Here is a 24,792-nt window from a genome sequence, read left to right on the forward strand (position 1 = left end):
AGGAGTTCAAGTATCTCGGGGTCTTGTTCACGAGTGAGGGAAGAATGGAGCGTGAGATTACAGGCGGATCGGTGCGGCATCCGCAGTGATCCGGGCTCTGCATCGGTCTGTCGTGGTGAAAAAAGAGCTGAGCCGTAAGGCAAAGCTCTCAATTTACCAGTCGATCTACGTTCCTACCCTCACCTATGGTCATGAGCTATGGGTAGTGACCGAAAGAACGAGATTGCGAATACAAGCGGCTGAAATGAGTTTCCTCCGCAGGGTGTCTGGGCTTTCCCTTAAAGATAGGGTGAGAAGCTCAGTCATCCGGGAGGGGCTCAGAGTAGAGCGCTGCTCCTCCGCATCGAGAGGAGTCAGATGAGGTGGCTCGGGCATCTGATCAGGATGCCTCCTGGACGCCTCCCCGGTGAGGTGTACCGGGCACGTCCAACCGGGAGGAGGCCCCGGGGAAGACCCAGGACACGCTGGAGGGACTATGTCTCTCGGCTGGCCTGGGAACGCCTTGGGATTCTCCTGGAAGAGCTGGAAGAAGTGGCCGGGAGAGGGAAGTCTGGGCTTCTCTACTTAAGCTGCTACCCCCGCGACCCGACCTTGGATAAGCGGAAGAGGATGGATGGATGGATGGAATATTTACATTTTTTATATTACAATTACTATCTTTATGCCTTTGTTGTACCATGATGTAGGTGAGGTCCATCATTATATTGCCACTATTTATCTAGATGTATGAATCTTCCCTTGTTTAGGCAGCATGATTGTTTTCACCAACTGATTCTCTCCTATAGAGTTGTACAGGATTTGTTATTTTCATTGGTATCTCCCAATCCATTATAACTGCTACAGGTCTCAGACTTTCTCCACCTTCTAACATATTATAAATTACATAGCAACAAACGTATTATGAATGTTGATACTTAGTACATTTTTACTTTCTCGTATACGAGGTATAGGGAAAGTATTATAATCGCCCAAAAATTTGACCTCGAGATTTTGATGACTCTTGACGTTTTAGACCTCTCCGAGTCCGAAAATACCATTTTTGGAATTATGTCTGTGTGGGGGTGTGTGTGTATAACCACAATAACCTGAGTACGCTTTCAGTTAGGTCAACCAAATTTTGAATACAAGTATTAGGTATAAAACATAGGTTTCTATTAATGTTTGAGCTATTTCCGCTAACCAGAAGTGGTACTTTTATATTTGTGCAGCTGCAGAGTCTGATTTATTCAACTTTATTTTTATAATAATTGTTCAATATATTATTACTTTGATTTGATTTGCTGTTGATGGCTCTTTAATGTACATAATATAAAAATATAATCATTGTCTTGTGGTTTACTCCTCAAATATCCATCCGCACATCTGAGTATACAAGAAAGTCTAAGAGAGGCCACTCACAAATTTTTTTTCTTGAGCTTAATACATATTTGGGACCAGTTAATTTTTATTTACTTAGTTTGTCTTTCTTTTTATTAGCTTTGTTTTGGTTTTGAGCTTATTATTTTTTTCATGCTCTAAAATTACCACAACACCACGTTGTACTGTCATTTTGTGCACTCATGGTCATACTGGCTTATTGGCAGGGGCCATGGCCCTGAAAGTCGTGTACCTTGATGTAAGTGAATACAGAAGTGACACAGTAATTTTAAACTAATTTTGTGATCTTGGTTTCCATCTAACGGATAAAAACTAACCTACTGTAGAAGACTTTTTTTTGTAGATTAGTAACAGTTTCAGTCTTCTGCCACTTGATTTTGACTTTTGCCGACCTTTGCCTTGAAAGAATTACATTGAAGTTGAAGATTAACCTCTCCCATATGGGCACAGCCATTAGCCATTTCTTGCACATTCTTACAGCTTGTTGAGATTTCCTAGTATCTGCTCAAGATTTACTCCTTACATAATAAGATCCAACTTTCCACTAAGAGGTAATTAATTGGTTTACTTGCCCCATTAAAAGATGTGTCTAGCACACAGTACCAGGTCAATCAATGACAGGAACAGATGTCCTAGTAGAGTTTGTACCTGACATTGATAATTTTATTATTAAATAGTGTGGCATTATGCTTAATTTATGTGAGCCTCATTTGTACTTTACAGACGGAACTAAGTGAAGAGTTTTAATATTCTCCATTGGGACTGTACAGAGACTGTCTTTCATTTGCTTGTATTACTGCTTACTTTAGTCAAGGCAGGGTTTAAATTCAATAGGAAACTATGTTTTAGCTTTATATCAAGGAAATTAGCCAACCATCACATATTTATCAGTATCTCAAGCCCTAAAACTGTAATAAATGAACATTGTTTAGTTGATGCTGCTGCCTGTATGGTGTGTTTAGACTGAAGGCTGGTTCATCTTGCAGCTTACTCAGCAGTACACCATCCCCTAAATGAGGCCTCCTACATTCATTTGATGTGAAGTAACAACTGCATTGTCTTCAAAGCCATATTAACAGCATCATAGGTCCTCTATGTGGGAACATTGTGGGTCCCTATGCACCTGTGGCCCCCAGTGCCCATTGGGTCCATACTTTAAGACAGCCCTGATTGCCTTTTTAATTGTAAGATTAACTGTCTTTTAGCCAGAATCAGTAGCTTTCCAGCCTATCATTTTTAAAATCCCGCAAAGCTAAGTCAGGGCTGTTTTTAACATGGTAACAGGGTTTCCTGTGTGCTGACAACTCCAAACAAATGTAAATGCAGATTTCTCTTTTTGTTATGTTTCATGATTGTTGTGTGTTTACTGAAGTGTATTCAGGTTAGCTACTCCTGCTGACTCAGGCAGTATTGACATGTCATAAATCGCTACTGAATGAAAATGTTGTGTTATAGATACGGATGTCAATTTGAAAACAACACTAAATCACCCTAACAGCATTACGGTTCAGGTCAGGCTGGGGAGCAGGCACAGGTACAGCATGTTGCCCATTTACCACACGACAAAACACCTTGGGATTCTGGTTGGCAACCTGTGGTCCATTCCCACCCTCCAGAAATGACCATCTATCTGCCACAGCCAGGTGCTACGTTGGTGTCCCCTTGGCCTGGTCCAGCTGCTTGGTGCCACCAATGCAGCAGTGCAGGGATCTAAGGTCTAAAATAAGTACATGTGAAAGGTGCTATAAAAATAAAATATATTACTATTATTACTTTGCACTCATCAGCACTGCTGTTGATGCTGAACCTTGGATAGTGTGTGGTTTGCTGTTCCATAATTCCTAGCTAGAATATCTCAGAAGAAAAAATAAACTATGCCCTATTTATTTTCTTAATTTTTTTTTTTAAACCAGAAGTCAGTTAAAAATAACAAACTAATGAATTCTCAATACCGATGCTAAAGAATTTGGTAAAATTAGCAACACCTACCGATAACTTGTGCTGAGAAGACTGTAATTTTATTAACCTTTGTTCTTTTGTCAAACTAAAATTAATAACCACCTACCATCTACATGCTGCAGTGACACCAGATCCATATTTTGCTCCTTCTATATAAATGCTGGCCATCATAGTAGTGTACAGTGACATGGGGAGAGGTGGGGCTTTCAGTCCCAGATGCACACACAGCCCCCCAATGAATGTAATAGCGTTACTAGAACATGCTGGAAACCCCCTCCACTCCACTCTTCAAAGTTATATACAAGTATGCAAAACCCCGAGGGTGATCACCCACACCACCCACCCAATATTATAAAAATGTGTAACACAATCAAAGAGGGACCTGAGACTTTTATCCCTTCAATCTTAAAAATACCCCTGGTAGTGTGCACCAGTTATCTCTACTGCTTCATGCATCCAAGGTTCATATTGCACATCTGGCCATAATCATTCTCCCAGTATCGATGTGGATTCTGTTCCCACTTTTCTAAAGATGTTTGATATAATGCTGAGTGGGAGTTGTTGTCTACCGTGAGCTCAATACTGAAGGGACAGGCTTTGACTCCACATGACCTTGAATTGGACTAAGTAGGTCTGAGAGTGTTACGTTTATAAGTGGTAAACTCATCTTTGTAACATCTTCAAACTATCAAGCACATCTGATTTATTATGGAAAATCTGCTTTAATATGATATTACTTTCTGATTTAGAGTACGAAATCACATTTTCTTTCCTCATGAGCTATGAAAGTCTATGTTGATGAAAAGTTCTTCAACTTTGGCAGTCAAGTTGTTTATCTTCCCTGATTTTCTCAACAATTGATGATAATAATAATAATAATAATAATACATTTCATATATGCTCAAAGTGCTTCACATCAATTAAGAATGAACAATGGGGCATACAACATTAGATACAAATAATTTCCACATAAAACACTAAATAAAGATAAATACAGGAAACACAACAAAAAAAAAAAAAAACACAAAATGCTCCAAGAAAGCCCCGAAAAAACAATGTCATTTATAATATAAATACAAACCATCTTGAGTATCTGCACAAAAAGGGTAAAACTGAAAGAACCTTAAGTTAAATGCCTTCCAAAACCAATGAGTTTAAGTTGTTTTTTAAAAGAATGAATTTATTCAGCAGATCTTATTTGTTTAGAGAGTCGTTTGAAGGTCTGAGTGCTGTAGAGCTAGAGGCTCCATCACCCACAGAGCACATATTAGTTTAGCGCACAATGAGTTTGCCAGAATAGGTGGATCTTAGTGGGCAGATAGGAATGAACAGTGATGGAGGATGTTTCTGAGGTCGCCTGGTTCAGGTCTGTGTAAGGACTCTTGCAGCAGAGTGTTGGACCAACTGGAGCTGTTATAAAAGATTAGAAAGGGGGATCTGCCAGTAGTGAGTAACGGTAGCCAATGAGGGATGTTGAAAAAACAGGGACACGTTTCTCAGCATTAGGAAAGCAGAGGAATGAATGAAAATGGCATATGTCATGGTGCTGGATGCAAGCAAATTTCTTAATGTGGTTTATGTGGGTAGAATAAGAAAGGGGAGGAATCAAAAATGACACCCAGATTCCAAGCAGAAGAAAAAGGTCTAATGACATCTTCACCAAGAGTGATTGAAAAGGAGCTAATTTTTTTAAGATGAGCTTTAGTGTCAAGGAGGTTTTGTTGCAGTATAATTTATGTTACAATCGTTTTTTTTATTTTACGGAGACAAGTTGTGAACTGAGAAAAGGTTGAACTTTCACTTTTAACACCGAAATGTATCCGAGTATCATCCACATAAAATGATAACCGATTTTCCAAAGCTATGAATAGTATGACCAGTGGGAAGCATATTGATACAGAACGGCAGAAACTACGGACAGAGCCTTAAGGAACTCCTTGTGTGACTGGCACTGAGCTGGACCCTGCTATTGCCAAGACCAACAATTTCTTACCTATCAGTCAGATAGGATTTGAACCACTGGAGGGCACTGCTAGAGATACCCAGAATGTTCTCCATTCTGGCCAGTAGACTATCACATGCTGCACTTAGAATTAACAGAATTAATATACTGATTTACAGAGTGATATGTTTTTCTTTAATAATTAGCAACTAATTTAAATCCAGTAGACTCACCCTTTATAAAAAGCATTTGCATTTTTATTTATAAGGAGAAACTCTGACAATGCTTGTATAACTGCTTCAGTACGTAATCTGTGGTTCTACACGTAATGGCTGGGATACTTTTAAGCATAAGTAAATAAACACCTCGTTCTCAAACGATCTCAACACAGTTACAAAAGTAATAATAATACTGGTGTTCAGATGATAACGGTAAATCGATATCGATAACATCATGGACTGTTCATAAAGAGCGGGGCTTTCGTTTTTTCCCAGAATGCCATGAAAGTGAATTTACATAATCGAGCCACACGGCTCAGCAGCTCACCTTCGTTTACGCTGATTCGATTAGCTGTTACACCTTAATACTGTGGTGCTGCAGAAGGGTGATTGCCTCTACATCAAGAAGACCAAATGAAGGAAATCGTCATTTGAAATCGTGCAGCATTCCCGGGAGCATTTAGAATCAGTGCAGTGCTGAGATTGTGTCAGAGGCGGACTGGGTATTGAAGTAGTTCAAGAGAACAAAGTGTGAACTAGTAAAGGGGGCTGGAGTGGATCGACGAAGACTCAAAAGGCTATCGAGGGACACAGCAAAGGAAAGGATGGGCGATTGGATGAGAGGCGCATAGTGAGAGACACTGCTTTGGGCGCGAGTGCGAGAGAAGGAGCGATCGAGGGGTCGCGAAGGTGCTTACCACAATTTCGGTCAGGGCGCATCGCTTGGCTTCCTTTCCCGTTGTCATCAGGTATGTCTGATCTGATTTAATATGGTGGAAGATGATAACTTTATTATAATCTTATAACACGAACCAGTATAGTTGTGGAATACAGATGTGTATAATTAATAAAGTCATGATTAGGTACAACTGGCAGTTTAAGTAACTTTAATACGCTCTTACTTTAACTAACTGGAAACCCTGTTATGAAAAGTTGCACCAGTGATAGTATGCAGTGACACAGTTAGAGTTAGGAGAATATATAGAAAACTGTCAGAGATTCCAGCCGATTATGTGCGGTGGTGTATGAATTCATTCACGTACGTGGAGTACAAAGAAATTGATCGGCTTTGCTCGATCTACTTAAATCGTTTATTATCCAGCACTCTGAGTGCTTATTTTACTAAATACAAATCTATAATGAAGGCGAGCCTTACTCGACAAAATAAGTTATCAGAAAACACCTAGTTTCTTGTAGGTGCGTCATACGTTTCATAAAGCAGCCGGTGCTCCAGTGGTGTATTGGAGCTCCGCCCTGGGTTGGTTTGCCCCTTACTTTCAGCTGCTGACAGGACCGGCTGCGGTTCACCGCGACAATTTAGTTAAAGTAGGTTCACTGGATAGATGAACATACACTCTATGAAACCTAAGTCTGCTGCTCCTCCCGGTCAGAGTATGTAAATAGCCGAGATACCAGTTGCAGATAACAATCCCCACTGAACGATTAATTTTGCTACCTGCGGCACTGAGATCATGGAACGATGGGAGTGCAGACTTGAATGGAATCAACATCACTACTGATCTTGGGGAAAACCTTACAGAAGAAACCTGTTTAGCCCTGGCAACAGTATGCCCTCTAGACTGAAGATGATAAAGGGATTTGAAATACACAACAAAAATGAGTCGCCATCTGGCAAGTGGTGCCTCGCTGAAGCCGATCCGTCCGCAAGTTTTATTTGCACGTAGGTGTTTGCCTGGAATAGACTTGCGCCCTGTTGTGGTTGGTTTCTTCTTCTCCCCAAGACCCACAGAATGCGCCATCACAACACGCTTTGCAAAGTGAGGAATGCTACACTTTAAAATAATAGCGTAAAATACAAAAGTACTCAAAAAACTTTAATCCGTTTCAGTAGGAATACATTGAAATGTTTTCTTTTGCAACCCGTCATGATTTTGAATGAAAATTCTCTTTGTGTAATGTTTATCAACGAGAATCATATAAACATCTTAAATTATCATTTAATATTTTAGGGAGATTATTCCTTATCCTTTGGACTTGAATTTCCCTTCTTGATGTGAGCAACATTTTTTATAATCTTCTCCAAAATGTGCCATCATATCCATCCATCAGTTTTCAAAAATACATAATCCAATTCAGGGTTGCAAAACAGTTAATTATATTAATGTGTGTTTTGGCTCCTAAGTAAGTATTGCTTAATATTTTCTGTAGAAGGATTTAAACTTCTTTCTTTCTTTCTTTCTTTCTTTCTTTCTTATTTCTCTTAATTACAGATGTTTCAGATTTAAGATTTAAATGTTACAAATGTTTCAGATTTAATTGCTGTACACTGTAAAAAAAGTATTTTTTTACAGAAAAACATGTCACAGTTTACAATATTTTAATGTTCTTCAATATAACTGATATCTTCTTGTATAAAAACAGTACTTACGTGCAATTTAACATTTTCTTTGTTATTTAACAGATTTTTGTCCATCAATACAAAGAGATCCCCTTTTTTTAAAGAAAATATTAGTTTTCCATCTGTAAATTTAGTTTAGCTTGTCAATTCAACTAGTATTACAGAATAAACCTATTCAAACAATAAACTAAAAAAATACAGTAAAAAGTTCAGCAGCAGTGGGTGCCAACCAAAAACCTTAAAATGACCATTATTTTCTGTTTTAAAAATATATACCCTCAAAGTGACAGTAATTTCTGTTACATCATTAAGGGGCAAACGATTGTTAGTTCACTGATACAATTTGTATTCTCAAGGTAAATGTCTGCTAAAAAACATGTTTTTCAAATATTAAAATGTTTTAGTTACTTCAATTCAGTACTGAAAACCTAAAAGAATAAAAGAATGCAGATACTTCATAAAAATAGCACTTAGGTGATCTCATTATCACCCATGTGAATCATTTTGCCAGACTTCAGGGAATAAAAGGTTCTTCTTTACAAGTGAGTTTGTGTTTGCAGAATTTTCATATTGGGTTTCAAGTTTGTCTTCACCTCAGTTAATTCCTGGCCAATTCCACATGATTCCAAATCGATGATTAGAAAACGTAAGGTGAAACTGGCCAATCTTGTCACTATAACAGTGTAATAAAAATGAAAAGTTTTAAATGAGCATGTATCAATTTCAGTGACATGCATGATATTTTTTTTAAATGAAAAATGTTTAGAATTTGTCTTGGCAAAAGTAATAAAAATAGTATGTAATACATTAAAACGTGTTTATGTGTCTACTTTAACATTAAAGATAAGTACTTCATATGAAAAAAAAAGTAGTAGTAGTGCTGCTACTAGAAAACATATGACAGGGTGCCTCGAGTGGAGCTGTGGTATTGTATGTGGAAGTCGGGAGTGGCAGAGAAGTATGTAAGAATTGTACAGGATATGTACGAGGGAAGTGTGACTGTGGAGAGGTCTGCGGTAGGAGTGACGAATGCATTCAACATGGAGCTGGGAATACATTAGGGATCGACTCTGAGCCCTTTCTTATTTGCAATGGTGATGGACAGGTTGACAGATGAGATTAGACAGGAGTCCCCGTGGACTATGATGTTTGCTGATGACATTGTGATCTGTAGCGATAGTAGGGAGCAGGATGAGGAGATCCTGGAGAGGTGGAGATATGCTCTAGAGACGAGAGGAATGAAGGTCAACAGGAACAAGACAATACATGTGTATAAATCAGGGGAGGTCAGTGTAATGGTGGGGATGCAAGGAGTAAAGTTGGCGAAGGTGGATGAGGTTAAATACTTGAGATCAACAGTACAGAGTAATGGGGACTGTGGAAGAGAGGTGATAAAGAGAGTGAAGGCAGGGTGAGAGAATGGAGAAGAGTGTCAGGAGTAATTTGTGACAGATGGTTACCAGCATGAGTGAAAGGGAAGGTCTACAGGACGGTAGTGAGCTATGTTATATTGGTTGGAGATGGTGGCACTGACCAGAAAGCAGGAGACAGAGCTGGAGGTGACAGAGTTAAAGATGTTGAAAGGATGGACAGAGGACATTAGAAGGTTGGACGGTTGGGAAACAAATTCAGAGAGGCGAGATTACGTTGATTTGGACATGTGCAGAGGAGAGATGCTGAGTATATTGGGAGAAGGATGATAAAGATAGAGCTGCCAGGAGAGAAGAAAAGATGAAGACCTAAGAGAAGGTATATGGATGTGTTGAGAGAGGACATGAAGGTGGTGGGTGTGACAGAGCAAGAGGTAGAGGACAGGAAGATATGAAAAAAGCTGATCCGCTGTGGCAACCCTTAATGGGAGCAGCCGAAAGAAGAAGTAGAAGTAGTGGTGTTGCTGCCATGCAATGTGGAGACTAGAGTTCGTGTCCTGGGTGTTTCCTGCAGAGTTTGTATGTCCGCGTGGATTTCCTCCAGGTGCTCTTCCTTGTACCCAATGCTTGCTAGGATAGGCTCCAAGTTTCCTGCTTAAGGTAAATGGGTTCGGAAAATGGATGGTTAGAAAAAATAAAGAGCATTCCAAATAATTTTTACAATTTTTGGTAGTAATGTTACATGTTTATAACTTCTTTTTATCTATATAAATATTTTGAACTATGAATAGGCTCTGCAATTATAAATGTGTTTTTAATATATTACATAAATGTATTATACATTTATATTAACCAACTGATATTTTACTAAAGATCTGCATTTTTTTAAGATTTCAACACTAATTGAAATAGGTAAAACTTTTAATTATGTGAACAACACATTTTTTGTAACAGACATTTATCGTGTTAATACAAGGAGTATCTGTGAATAGATAGATAGATACATTATTAATCCCAAGGGGAAATTCACATACTCCAGCAGCAGCATACTGATAAAAGACATTAAATTAAAGAGTGATAAAAATGTAGGTAAAACGGACAATAACTTTGTATGATGTTAACGTTCCCCCCGGGGTGGAATTGAAGAGTCGCATAGCGTGAGGAAGGAACGATCTCCTCAGTCTGTCACTGAAGCTACTTCCTCTGTCTGGAGATGATACTGTTCAGTGGATGCAGTGGATTCTCCATGATTGACAGGAGCCTGCTCAGTGCCCGTTGCTCTGCCACGGATGTCAAACTGTCCAGGGGCCTCATGTATAACGATGTGCGTAGAATTCCACTATAACATGGCATAAGCACAAAAGGCGAAATGTGCTTACGCACAGAAAAATACAGATGCAGGAATCTGTGCGTACTCCAACTTCCACGTTCTTCCACTACATAAATCCCGATCAGCGTGAAAAGTAACGCTCGTGCACGCGCTTTATGTAATGCCCCAACTTCTCCCAGAATTACGCCTCTTTGAATATGCAAAATAATATAAATCGCCCTTAAGCGCAGCCTTCTGTGAAAAGACAATGGGAAAAGCACGGGGGAAATATAAGAATTTCAGCGAATACCAAGTGGAGGCAAAGGAAAAACATACTATTTGTTTAATTAAACCGTGGTATAATCAACAAAAGGAAGTTGATCGAGTGACATAGCGTGTTGGAGAAACTTGAAAACTCACGTTCACAAAATCGCACAGTGCCGGAAATAAAAAAGAAGTCACATATCAAAGTCGCCTTGAAAAGGCGAGTTGTAGCCCACTGTCCGAGTGTCATATGAAAGCTTATTAGGGTACAGAGAAAAAAAGGCACACAGTGGGGAAAAAGCACAAAATGTCAACTTCAATCTCAAAATTTCCACTTTAATCACGTAGTTTATTTTGCCATTAAAAAAGAACATCATAAACTTCATCTTAAAATCGTTTAATTAACCAGTTTCTCAAATCACATTGTAATTAAAGTATAGAACGTTAAATGCTTTGTTTTGTATGTGATCTTCTATGTGCTCTATGTCCGTGAATCACTACGTGCTTCTTAAACCGGTTCTCTTCCTCTGACAGGACACAGAATCCATTACATTCATGATATTGCAGCTCTCTGAATACAGTAACTAAAATACTGAGATGTACACGTGATATTATTTTCATGATGATAGTTAAAGCATGTTATTAAACATGGGTTTCACGGTGCAGTGATTGTGTGCGACCTTCGATGAAATTATTTATTGCAGCAGTACTCATGGGCGGCTCTATGTCCAATAGAGAAAGGCCAATGTCAATATGGTATATTATGCACGGTGAATGGCCACATCCGTTGCGGACACTGCATAGCCGCCTCGTGCTCATGACACAAGCGTTTGACTTTTGTTGAAATTTGCCGCTGCGTTTTTAGCTCTGTCGTTATTTTCTCTTTCTGTTTTATATTCAATACTAGCAAAATACCCGCGCTTCGCAGCGAAGTAGTGTGTTAAAGAAGTAATGAAAAAGAAAAGGAAACATTTTAATAATAACGTAACATGATTGACATTGTCATTGTCATATATATATATATATATCTATACTAATAAAAGGCAAAGCCCTCACTCACTCACTCACTCACTCACTCACTCACTCACTCACTCACTCACTCACTCACTCACTCATCACTAATTCTCCAACTTCCCGTGTAGGTAGAAGGCTGAAATTTGGCAGGCTGATTCCTTACAGCTTACTTACAAAAGTTGGGCAGGTTTCATTTTGAAATTCTACACCTAATGGTCATAACTGGAAGGTATTTTTCTCCATTAACTGTAATGGAGTTGAGCTGGAATGACGTGGGGGGGCGGAGTTTCATGTGACATCATCACGCCTCCCACGTAATCACGTGAACTGACTGTCAACGCAGTGCATAGAAAACCAGGAAGACCTCCAGAAAGCGCTTAAGAAAACATGCATTTTATAATTGAGAAGGCAGCGAAACAATAAGAAGTGAGCGAGTGACATATACTACCATATTCATGAGTGTTGCCAGCTCGGAAAGAAAGCAAGGTGTAAACCTAAACTTTAAATTAAGTTCATAGACAGGCTACCGCTGGCGTTTCACATGCCCACAGGTAATGCGGGATACAAGTTTAATGAGAGGACGCAGGATATAAACGAGAGTTTTGATCACTTTGTAACTAAGTTAAAATTGTAGGTGAAGGGGTGTGCTTATGCAAATTCCGAGACTGTGTTTGTGGGGATTGACAGTTAAGGCGGGTGGGGAGTCACGTCATCATCTCCCCTCCCACCTCATTTTGCTCTGAGCTGAGCTCATGCTACGCTGTCTTCCGAAGCAACTTCGTCAGACTGCCACCAAATACTCACAGAAAAATCCACAAGTTAATACACACGCTATCTCTAGAGTTTCTCCACACTGAATCCTCCAGGCACTACTTACAAAAGGTTACATTGACAATCGTGTTACGTTATTTTTAAAATCTTTCCTTTTCTTAGCACAAGCACAGCTGAGAAGCTTTGATGCATGTGCTCCATAACGTTAAAAAATAATGCATTTAATCACACTTTGCATTACAAGCAAAGGTGAGCTTTTGTCAATGCATGATTTCCTGGTACACGATTACATTGATCAGCATCACGATTCATTTTACCCTCGCACCACCTTAGTTTGAGAAGAAGTATGAAAAATATGAGGTTAACACAGAAAAACAGATCACCAATCCAACCTTTATGAATAATCGATTCGCCATCAATAATTGTTTTGGTAAAGCCATCCTCCTTCCATTTTATAATTTTTCCCGCCACTAGCCATGATTAAATGAGCGGTAAATAAAGTAAGAGCAAAGCGAGGGTGACTTATTTAGGCAGGCATATATATGACAGCAACACTCATGACAATGTCAATCATGTTACGTTATTATTAAAATGTTTCCTTTTCTTTTCATTACTTCTTTAACACACTACTTCTCGCTCAGTAGGCGCTGGTATTTTGCTATATATATATATATATATATATGAATGACCTCCAAAGAGCGCTGAGACTTTTGATATCATGAACGTGTCTGCAAACTGGGGTCTCCTGCCCAGCAAAAGTCGAGCAGCCAGCGCGTGCGCATAGCTGTGCCGGCCTTTGAGACGCTGACTGCGCTTCTGCCTTAAGTCAAAGTGAGCACTTTTAATTTTTTTCATCCTCCCCCTGCGCTATAGCCCAGACAAGTGCAAACACGGGACCCCTTTTCTACACCACGGCAAAATAATATTAAGGCGATTCACACTTTCTTTTGCACGTTTACGATTATCAGGTCATCACCTCGAATTATTAAGACACGCACACGAGTGCAGGACTGACAGTGCCATCACAGCCGATTAATGGCGGGACATCTCACCAGTCTACACAAGACCCACCGCGACTGTCCCCAAAAGGCGATCATAACGTCAGCGAACACATCTCTCTATACTATATAAAAGAAAAGGCAACTTTCCTTTCTTTACACCTTTTTTCTTTTATGCCAAACCAAAGCCTTTCTCTCTTAACACTGCAGAGGACACAAAACTAATTTTCTTTAAATACCGGTAAGGCACATTACCAGAGGCACAAATTTGAACGTTCACATAGAAAATGTAATTTCAATGTACCTGTACTTCTTAAAACGTTAATGTTTTACTGTTTAATAACTTATAGACTTTATTTTATTATTTTTCCCTTGCACTCAGTGACCAAACCTATACACACACATATAGACACATACAAACATACACACAAGTATATGTATGTGTATGTATGTATGTGTGTGTATATATGATGTAGATAGGTATGTATGTATATATATATATATATATGTGTGTATATGTAGATATGTATATAGATATGTAGATATGAAGATATGTATGTGTATATATATATATATGTATGTATGTATGTATGTACTGTATGTATGTGTGTGTGTGTGTGTGTGTGTATATATATATATATATGACAGCAGCAATCCAAGCTGTGAGAAAACAGTAAAAAGGAGGCGTGTCAGACGTCGTGGTACATTTTCTGATGCAGCTGCCGAAAACAACTTCGTGACGCTGCCTCCAAATACACAAAACAATTACTTTGACAATCATGTTACATTATTTTTAAAATGTTTCCTTTTCTTTTTCATAACTTTTTTAACACATGACATCGCTGTGAAGCGCGGGTATTTTGCTATATATATATATATATCACAGCGATACTCATAACAGTGACAAAACAATTACATTGACAATCATGTTACGTTATTTTCAAAATGTTTCCTTTTCTTTCTCTTTTCTTCTTTAACACACTACTTCTCCGCTGCCAAGCGCGGGTATATATATATAGATAGATAGAGATATATATATATAGATAGATATGAGAACAACATATATACATATATATATATATATATAGATACATAGATATATATATATATAGATAGAGAGATGAGAACAACACTCATATCAATGACAAAACAATTACATTAACAACCATGTTACGTTATTTTTAAATTTTTCCTTTTCTTTTTTTTACCTTCTTTAACACACTACTTCTCCGCTGAAGCCGGTATTCTGCTTATATATATATATACACTAGCAGAATACCGCGCTCGCAATAGTAGTTGTTAAAGATATGAAAAAAAAAAACATTTTAAAAATAAAGTAAGATGATTGTTAATGTAATTTTTATGTCATTGATATGAGTGTTGCTGGCATATCCTATCTATCTATCTATCTATCTATCTATCTATCTATCTATCTATCTATATATTTATATATGTACACACAGACACACACATATATAAACATATATATATACATCATATATATATATACATATACATACATATATACATATACACATATACAAATATAGACATATATATACATATATACACATATATATACACACATACATATATATATACATATATACACATATACATATCTACATATTGTGGAAACCGTACCCCCAACACAGTCAGACCGACACCAGGATGTATAAAACACGCTATTTATTTTTCCTTTACTGCACCACAATGCCTTCTCTCATCAACTCTTTCCTTTCTTCTTCTTTCACCAACTCTTTCCTTTCTTCTTCTTCTTTCTTTCTCTCTCTTTCTCTTGGACCTCCTCCTCCTCCTCCTCCTCCTCCTCACAAGCTTCGTCTCCTTCCTCCCAACTCTGGCTCTCCGTCTGGAAGGAGGCGGCTCCTTTTATCAGGACCCGGATGAGTCCCAGGTGCTCCCCTTGTCGTCACTTCCTGGTGTGGCGGAAGTGTCAGGAAAGCCCCTGGAAGCACTCCGGGTCGTCTTAGAACCGTTTCCGGGAGCACTTCCTGGTATGGCGGAAATGTTGCCCTCCAGGACTCCCCAACTGACCGGGCACCCCTGGCGGTGGCCACATCCTCCACGGGCATCCCAGCTCCGTCTCTGTGGCCCCCAAATAGACCCGGGCGGCTGCCCTCTCATGGCTGAGGAGAAGTATTGTCCCCGTTGGGGACTGTCCAGGCGTCCCGGCCGGGCAGTGTCCCCGTACATCTCTGACAATATATACTGTATATACACATATATATATATACAAATCTACATATATATATCTACATATATATATTAGGGGTGGGACTCGATTAAAAAAATGAATCCAATTAATTAGAGGCTGTGTAAGAATTAATCTTGATTAATCCTATGAAATCGCACACGTAAATTTGCCCCAAATCGCAAATGTTTTTTTTTAATTTAAAAGGGTTTTAGTGGGCGACAGAATCAAATAATAGACATGGACATAAATATTGTAAACTCATGCTGTTTTAATTTCTGAAAAAAAAAAAAAGCTTTTAAACTGCATTTGAATTCAAAACAGAAACAAAAATATCATCCCTGGTTAAAATTGGGCAGACTTAAAAATAAAGTGGTATTTTAAGTACTTTAAGTACATTTTCAGAATAGTATTGTCTTTAAATAATAATAACCAAAATTTCAACATAAAGTGCAGTTTTCTTCTTAAAAAAATAAGTCAGAAACATAAAAGGTAATTTGACCAGCTTACTCTTTAAACTCTGAGTAATATTAGCCAAAATTATTTTGTACATTAGGCTAAAACAGTGTGATTATTGAACATTTTGTAATTAGATGTAATTAGAATTACTAACGGTCACGGAAGTCCAATGATCCCCAGTAAGAGCCACAAAGTCCGCTTTCTGTAATGCATCTAATTTTGCTTGCTTTTCAGTGTGCACAAAACCATGCTTTTATCAAGGCTTCCGTCAGGTAGTCTTTTGAAATGAAATTTTCCTCCGATCAGTCGTAGGAACGCACTTTATTCCGACTCTAACATTTTTGTAGCTCTGATGTGTGCATCAATGTAATCGATGTACCAGGAAATCATGCATTGACAAAAGTTCCCCTTTGCTTAGAATTGAAAGTGTGATTAAATGCGTGCACTGCATGCACAGGTTTTTTTTTTTACACTGTCTTCCTTTAGCGGGACATTGACTTTTTCCACCGTGTGCTTTGTTTCCGCAGTAGCTGCACTTATGAATATGCTTGTATGTATCAGACGCTTCATATTTTTTTGCTGCCTTCTCAATTGTGTAATTCGGTTTTTGTTCAGCACTCTTTGGAACTGTTGCTTTTTGTCTGTGCACTGCGTCAGTTCATGTGAGCCGCTTGGTGTTCTTGCATCGAAGATTCCCAGCTGTGCTGGTACCATCTCGTGTGATGTCCACCGCTGTATGTTATGTTAGCTAAGACCCGGCACTTAAAAGTTTCTTTCGCAGTTTTGCTCAGTTTGTGCCAAACACCACCCTGACCATCTCATCTTCCTCTGCATAAGCACAGTCCTTCACCCGTGAATATTTAGTGGGAGTGTTTCTATTGGATTGCCGCTGACGGACGGCCTCATATGGGCAGGCACTAAATTACAAACACCAGCGGCAGCCTGTCTATGAACTTAGTTTAAACTTTAGGGTTACACCGTGCTTTGTTTCCGAAGTAGCAGCATTCATGAATATGGTTGTATGTGTCAGTCGCTCGCTTCTTATTGTTTCGCTGCCTTCTCAATTATATAATGCATGTTTTCTTCAGCGCTTTTTTGAGCTCTTCCTGGTTTTCTACGTACTGCGTTGATAGTTAGTTCACGTGATTACGTGGGAGGCGTGATGATGTCACATGAAACTCCGCCCCCCAAAGCCATCCAGCTCAACTCCATTACAGTATATGGAGAAAAATAGCTTCCAGTTATGACCATTACACGTAGAATTTCGAAATGAAACCTGCCCAACTTTTGTAAGGAAGCTGTACGGAATGAGCCTGCCAAATTTCAGCCTTCTACCTACACGGAAAGTTGGACAATTAGTGATGAGTCAGTGAATGAGTGAGTGAGGGCTTTGCCTTTTATTAGTATACTAGCAAAATACCCGCGCTTCGCAGCGGAGAAGTAGTGTGTTAAAGAAGCAATGAAAAAGAAAAGGAAACTTTTTGAAAATAACGTAACATGATTGTCAAGGTAATTGTTTTGTCACTGTTGTGAGTGATGAGTGTTGCTGTCATATATATATATATTTACACACACATAAACATATATATATACATATCTATACATATACACATATATATACACACACACATATATACATACACACACATATATACACACAAATACATATATATATATATATACATACACACACACATATATAAACATATATACATATACATACATATCTACATATATACACACACACAGCTATTTCGTATCAGTGCAATACGCTGCTTGTTAAAACGGATAACTCCCGCTCTTACGTGCAAGTCTGCGTGGATATTATGAACTATCGTATTTGTTCAAGTTCTACTTAAATTTTAAATAGAAGGAATTTTTATTTAGTCGACAGAAATATCTTTGATAGGAATGGTAAAAATAGACAGGAATATTATTCGTGAATAAATCAACTCAAATCTTAAACAACTTATAATATTTTGCTCTCCATAAAAATATACCCTGTCAAAATTATACAAATTCAAATATGAACATGCTGCATAACAAAACCTGGAAATATAAATAAAATGTGTTCCTTTCAGCAATAACAAATCAAATCATTCAGTTGTCTTTGCTCTTATGTCATTTTAGAGCTGGACGCCTGGCATCTTTTTTTGGCAACAGGTTCGTTTCTGTTTGGTGTGAGGTTCTGTGTTGTGGAGATTCTCAGGATGGATTGCAGGTGCTCATCAGTGAGGCGACTCCTGTGTGCTGTTTTGTTAGTCTTTATCACTGAGAAGAGCTTCTCACACAGATATGTGCTACCAAACATGCACAAGGTTCGAGCCGCATGTAGACGGACTTTTTTTGTTCTTCAAAGTCACCAAAGCGCCATGCAAACTCAGTGCGCTCAGTTTATCAGCAAAGTGCGTATTTGGGAACACCGTAGTGACGACTTGGTTTAACATTACTTGGCAACAGGGAAAGTGGGGCAAGTTGCACTGGTGCATTTGTGTCTCCCATAAAAGCAGCTTCACTTGAAATCACTTTGTGATTGTGCACGGGTAAAAACGTCCGCTGAAGTGTCAGATTCTTATTTAATTCTTCTGCTTTCTGTATCTTCTGCATTGCATTCAGGTTACCCTGATGTTTTGTGTCATAGTGCCGTCTTAGATTAAATTCTGTAATTACAGCCACATTAGCTCCACAAATGAGACACACGGGTTCAGTAAACATATACTCAGCCTCCCATCGGTTTTTAAAGGCTCTATTTTCAGAATCAACTTTTCTCTTCAGCATCGTGTGAGCTAGCTTCGCAATAACTTGAAGCATCATAAGCTAGACTTGATTAACGCGCTTAGTGTTCGGCAAGGCAGCTGAAGCGCTGCATTATGGGATCTGTAGTTTATTGTGTTACCAGCGCTTCATATACCTGGGCCATTAATAACAATAATACAGTATATAAAATGATCTCGGGCGGATATAATTACATGCCGGGCGGATGTGGCCCTGCCCTTGAGTTTGACACATATGGACTAAATAGAACTTGAAAAGATATATTTTTTCAAATGTGATCGCGCAATTCAGATAGAGTTGACGCACTACAGCCTGCATGCCTCAATAAGTCATCCTCCCTCGCTCTTACTTTTTACCGTTCATCTAATGAATACACTGAGTATGGCTTTACCAAAACAATCATTGATGGCGAATAAAGTATCCATTATTCGAGTATGTAGATCGGGATATATATATACATATATATATATACCAGCGTATCGCAGCGGAGAAGTAGTGTGTTAAAAAGCTAGAAAAGAAAAGGGAACATTTTAAAAATAACGTAACATGACTGTCAATATACAGTATTTGTTTTGTGAGTGTTACTGAGTGTTGCTGTCATCAAGGATTTGATTATCATTATTTCTTTCAATCAGGTTCGTATTTGTAGGATGTGTTGTGTTCAAGTTACATTCCGTGTTTGTCAATCGTTGTAAAGATAAGAGGTTTCATTCATCGATTCGTTTCTTACTGCATCAATAAACAGCTCGTCTTCTTCTTTATCTGAGACCCGACACACTGCATGCACGGGTTTTTTACACTGTCTTCCTTTAGCGGGACATTGACTTTTTCCACCGTGTGCTTTGTTTCCGCAGTAGCTGGATTTATGAATATGCTTCTATGTATCAGACGCTTCATATTTTTGCTGCCTTTTCAATTGTGTAATTCGGTTTTGTTCAGCGCTTTTGGAACTGTTGCTTTTATCTGTGCACGCGCCAGTTCACGTGAGCCGCTCGGTGTACATGCATCGAAGTTTCCCAGCTGTGCTGGTGCCATCTCGTGCTATGTCCATGGCTGTATTTAATGTTACCTTAGTCCTGGCACTTAAAACTTTCTCTCGCAGTTTCGCTGAGTTTGTGTCAAACACCACCCTGACCATCTCATCTTCCTCTGCATAAGCACAGTCCTTCACCCGTGAATATTTAGTGGGAGTTTGCTATTGGATTGCCGCTGACGGACGGCCTTATATGGGCAAGCACTAAATTACAAACGCCAGCCGCAGCCTGTCTTTCTGAACTTAATTTAAAGTGTTGGTTTACATCGTTCTTTGTTTCCGAAGTAGCAGAACTCATGAATATGGTTGTATATGTCACTCGCTCGCTTCTTATTGTTTCGCTGCCTTCTCAATTATATAATGCATGTTTTCTTCAGCGCTTTTTGGAGGTCTTCCTGGTTTTCTATGTACTGAGTGATTACGTGGGAGGCGTGATGATGTCTCACGAAACTCCGCCCCCACGGCGTTCAAGCTCATCTCCATTACAGTAAATGGAGAAAAACAGCTTCCAGTTATGACCATTACGTGTAGAATTTCTAAATGAAACCTGACCAACTTTTGTAAGGAAGCTGTAAGGAATGAACCTGCCAAATTTCAGCCTTCCACCCACACGGGAAGTTGGAGAATTAGTGATGAGTCAGTGAGTCAGTGAGTGAGGGAGTGAGTGAGTGAGTGAGTGAGGGCTTTGCCTTTTATTAGTATAGATATATATAGACAGCATGTGTATTAACTTGTGGATTTTTCTGTGAGTATTTGGTGGCAGCGTCACAAAGTTGGTTCCACAAGACTGCGTTAGTTGCAGAGCTCAGCTCAGAGCGACCTTTACCAGCAATTTTAACTTAGTTACAAAGTGATCAAAACTCTCGTTTATATCCTGCGTCCTCTCATTAAACTTGTATCCCGCATTAGCTGTGGGCATGACAAACGCCAGCGGCAGCTTGTCTATGAACTTAATTTAAACTTTAGGTTTACACCGTGCTTTGTTTCCGAAGTAGCTGCACTCATGAATATGGTTGTATGTGTCAGTCGCTTGCTTGTAATTGTTTCGCTTCCTTCTCAATTGTATAATGCATGTTTTCTTCAGTGCTTTTTGGAGCTCGTTGGAGAATTTGTAATGAGTGAGTCAGTGAGTGAGTGAGTGAGTCAGTGAAGGCTTTGCCTTTTATTGGTATAGATATATTGGCTTTGCCGCCCCTGCAGTCCTTGCTTTTCTTTCTCCAAGTAACCGATCCCCACACAATCAGCTCTGTAATAGACGTTAAGCCATCTGTAAGCTTAGAGCGCCGATTTTTCAAAACGTTTAAGGAACATTGAAATATCTTCGTAGTACATGTTTAATTATTCTGTCCTTCACGCCAGTACCAGTGAAGAATATAGATTATTTAAATGAAGTTGAAGTTTTATCTGTATAATATAATACACATATTTTGCTGCATTTCATCTTAAAAATGATATCGTCATCATATGTAAAATACGCGCTTTATAAAATGGCACAGGTTGTGTAATATTATAACTGTAGTGCAAGTTTACAGTGAGGCTTATAAGTACTAACAGTGCTACAAGTAGCACTTGATTGAGTGCGTTTAAAGTTCTTGGGATTAAACTGTTTTGAACCGCGAGGTCCATACAGCAAAGCCTTTGAAACGTTTTGTCGTGGCTGAGACAGTGTGTTCTTGATACTGTATACCGATAATTCTCTTTCCGATCAGCTGCTGCTGTGATTCACACTCAGATACAGTGATATAAATACTCTGAGTGGTGCAGTGAGAGTAATATGGAAAAAGATGATCCGCTGTGGCAACTCCTAACGGGAGCAGCTGAAAGAAGAATAAGGTGCAGTTAGAGTAACAACGCTAAAGCAGTTATAGTATTTGGAATACTATGGCTATTCCCTGGACCATTATATTGTTACAAGTTAATTACAATCAGATGCATTACACTAATCAACAATATGCGGTTAGTTTCAGTGTATTTATAAAGCCGCGTCAGAAAAATAAAGAGTATCCACACAGGAGCAGTAGCACTGCTTTGACGCTGGGTGCCGCCAGTCTGCAAAACTGAGCGGAGAACTTGCGCACGACAAGGTATGAGGTACCGTGGAAAAGTGCGTGGCTTTACGCCAAGTGTAGGTTTTATACATCGCGATTTGAACGTGGAAAGTTCTTACGTAACATTTCTGTGTGTACGCACCGTTTATACATGAGGCCCCAGCTCTGTGCCTACAATAGAGCCTGCCTTCCCCACCAGTTTGTCCAGGTGTGAGGCGTCCTTCTTCTTTATGCTGCCTCCCCAGCACACCACCGCGTAGAAGAGTGCGTTCGCTACAACCGTCTGTAAGAACATCTGTAGCATCTTATTGCAGATGTTGAAGGATGCCAGCCTTTTAAGGAAGTATAGTCGGCTCTGTCCTCTCTTGCACAGAGCATCAGTATTGGCAGTCCTTTTCCACTTAACGATGTAATAGAAATGTCTATGACTTTAGCCGTATTTTGTGTATTTTTTAAATCCAAGAAATTATTGTTGTTTAAAGGTTTTTGATTGGCACTCATTGCTGCCATATCTTGTTACCTTTTTTAATATATACAGTGCTCTTAATTGATTGCTGAAGTAGGTAAAGCTACTGGCCCACCTTTTCCTATATTTAAATACTGTTTACATTGTAGTATTTTTGACATGTCCCTGTGTCTTGAGATCACCACCATTTTGCAGTGACAGAACAGTGTGTTAAAGTCTTTCTGTTTTCCATCTTTTGTCTCTTGTGTATAAAGATTTTGTCTTATCACACCAACCTCACTTTTATTTATAACTTTATTTTTTATGCTTGGGAGTGAAGCTACATGAGTGATAACCCTCGAGAGTAGGAAAATTGATCATCACTAACAGGACAGGGGTGTCTAAGTGCCTTAGAGTAAAAGTCGTAGATGTAATGTCCACTCACTCAGACGCCGATAGACACACCAGGCTGTCTTATTGAAACGGCTTTCCTATTTCATTCCATGCTTGTGTCCTTTACTTCCCTTCTGCCTCTGGGGATGAGACTAGACAATTTGTCTGCTAATGAGAAAATCAGAAGGCATAAAAAAGTTGTGAAATTCACCTTAGTGGCTAATAGATAAACGATAAGGTGCTTGAGAATTTTCTCCAGAAGACTGAGTCTCTTTTTCATGTCACAAAGCAGTTGCTTAATAACATGTTTGATGTTCTGTAATTCAGACTGGTGCTTTTGTACTGATTACAGAGCTTTGTGGCGTAACTCACATTTATGACTGCCTTCAAACAGTTGTACTCCATCCATCCATCCATTTTAATAACAGTGAAGGTGACGGATAAAAGTGACGCTTGCATTTGTGGAATTTTAAGATGGGGAAAATAATATGCTTGTGTTTAGAAAGCCCACCGTCGCAACTATGTCAAAATTCCTAAAAATGTTAGGAATAGTAATGCAGTTAAAGTGTGACTATGACAATCCAAGGAAACATGTCTCTGAAAGTTGGCAAATTAAAAAAAAACAGCATTTAAAATGTTTTGTTATCCTAAAATTAATTACAGGATATAATGTGAAGTCAAGCAAAATGACAGCTTTTACAGTATTGGCTAACTGAACACAATATACTTCACACAGTTTTGAAGAAATTGCCTGAAAATGTAATCCATTCAATTAGCCAATAAAAGGTGTCATTTTGCTTAACTTCTCATTCCATCCATAATGGCTGACAAGGTACAACACCCTAGTACTGCAGACCTACAGGGTATAATAAAATAGGCACAGGTCTTTTTCTTTACACAGTCTATTTATTATATTATAACTTCACATGCGTTTAAGGGTATGTTTGATAATTTTCAAATAGTTTTTTGTTGCGTCTTACCTTTTCATTTTGTTAACCTGCTTGTTCCATTAAAGGTTCATTGGGAGTTGGAATAAATACAACAGCATTGGGCACCAGGCAGGAGCCAACATTAGACGGGGTGCCATACCGTTCGCAAGGCAGAATGGCATTGTCAACCGACAGTGCAACTCTTTTTGTTTTCTGTAGGTGTTCTTGATGTATTTGAGGAATTATAAAGTATTATTTGAAATGCACTGAATTCATTTCATATATCTTGAAAAATACAACATCATTTTTTGCAGATGATGTTATCCTGTTTGCTTCATCAGGCCGTGATCTTCAGCTCTCTCTGGATCGGTTCGCAGCTGAGTGTGAAGCGGCTGGGATGAGAATCAGCACCTCCAAATCCGAGACCATGGCCTTCAGCCGGAAAAGGGTGGAGTGCCCTCTCAGGGTTGGGGGAGAGATCCTGCCCCAAGTGGAGGAGTTCAAGTATCTCGGGGTCTTGTTCACGAGAGAGGGAAAAATGGACCGTGAGATCGACAGGCGGATCGGTGCGGCAACCGCAGTGATGTGGGCTCTGCATCGATCTGTCGTGGTGAAAAAAGAGCTGAGCCACAAGTTCTCAATTTACCAGTCGATCTACGTTCCTACCCTCACCTATGGTCATGAGCTATGGGTAGTGACCGAAAGAACGAGATCGCGAATACAAGCAGCTGAAATGAGTTTCCTCCGCAGTGTGTCTGGGCTTTCCCTTAAAGATAGGGTGAGAAGCTCCGTCATCCGGGATGAGCCGCTGCTCCTCCGCATTGAGAGGAGGCAGATGAGGTGGCTCGGGCATCTGATCAGGATGCCTCCTGGACGCCTCCCTGGCGAGGTGTTCAATTGGGAGGAGGCCCCGGGGA

The 24,792-nt window shown here is 39.2% G+C and overlaps 1 protein-coding gene across 1 annotated transcript in view; it reads left to right on the forward strand.

The window, feature by feature from the left end:
* Window positions 1-5,814: 5,814 nt before the first annotated feature.
* LOC120514307 (collagen alpha-1(XIV) chain) overlaps window positions 5,815-24,792 on the forward strand; it is a 228,986-nt gene continuing 210,008 nt past the window's right edge. The window contains exon 1 of the mRNA XM_039734634.1: window positions 5,815-6,245. The gene's annotated coding sequence lies outside the window, so the exon portion shown is untranslated. The remainder of the gene's footprint in view (window positions 6,246-24,792) is intronic.

Source organism: Polypterus senegalus, chromosome 14 (assembly GCF_016835505.1).
Source record: "Polypterus senegalus isolate Bchr_013 chromosome 14, ASM1683550v1, whole genome shotgun sequence".
Taxonomy (NCBI): domain Eukaryota; kingdom Metazoa; phylum Chordata; class Cladistia; order Polypteriformes; family Polypteridae; genus Polypterus; species Polypterus senegalus.